This window comes from Octopus bimaculoides, chromosome 10 (genome assembly GCF_001194135.2).
Source record: "Octopus bimaculoides isolate UCB-OBI-ISO-001 chromosome 10, ASM119413v2, whole genome shotgun sequence".
Classification (NCBI taxonomy): Eukaryota; Metazoa; Mollusca; class Cephalopoda; order Octopoda; family Octopodidae; genus Octopus; species Octopus bimaculoides.
Genome location: NC_068990.1, coordinates 2,909,035 through 2,909,734, shown reverse-complemented (window position 1 = coordinate 2,909,734; position 700 = coordinate 2,909,035). Strand labels below are relative to the sequence as shown.

The window sequence follows — 700 nt, the reverse complement described above, 5'->3', positions numbered from 1 at the left end:
GTAGCAGTCCTAATATTTGATATGAGTTCTTGGTTTTGATTGTTTTTGCAGAAGTAGTAGCTGAGAAAGATGCCCAGAGGAAGAAAAAGAAGAAGAAACAGAGGGAGTAGGAAGTGAAGAGAAAGAATAATACAAATACGGCAGAGATGTGACAGCAGTAGGATGTTGGTGGAATCCTCTTAAATGGTCAAGTGACCTAAAAGTGACCTGTTGTGGTTGTACTAGTAGTGATTGGAATTTGTCTGAATAAATCCATGGGTACTAACTGTTCTGAATATATCGTTTTTAATATTTGCGAGGGTATTATTCTAATGCCCTTGTAATAATGCCATTTGTGGTGGAAGTATTCAAAAGGGGTTTATATTTTGTGATAAAATATGATGCTATTGCTAATGCGCTGACTACAGGTTGCAGTGACCCTGAATTTATAGAGGGGAAAAATTCTGAAGCTGGGTTGTTTGTTAGTGACGCAAATGTCGTTGTGTTCGCTGAATGGTATTTTTCTGCATTCCCGAATTTTGATCTGGGATCTATGTAGAGCCATCCTTTGACGTAGACTGTATTGGTTTGGCCTATATATAGCTCTCGACACCCAGAACAAGTTAATACATATATTAGGTTCTCTGAAGCACATGTGAAATTGTTTTTCACTTCTAATATATAATACCTGTACATTACCTCCAAACCTTCCTATATACAT

The 700-nt window shown here is 37.1% G+C and overlaps 1 long non-coding RNA gene across 3 annotated transcripts in view; it reads left to right on the top strand.

The window, feature by feature from the left end:
* The window catches only part of LOC106871020 (uncharacterized), a 250,799-nt gene extending 250,524 nt beyond the window's left edge, over positions 1-275 (top strand). For all 3 annotated transcript variants that reach the window (XR_008264967.1, XR_008264966.1, XR_001409617.2), the window contains one exon: positions 52-275. This is a non-coding gene — a long non-coding RNA (uncharacterized LOC106871020). The remainder of the gene's footprint in view (positions 1-51) is intronic.
* Positions 276-700: the final 425 nt, after the last annotated feature.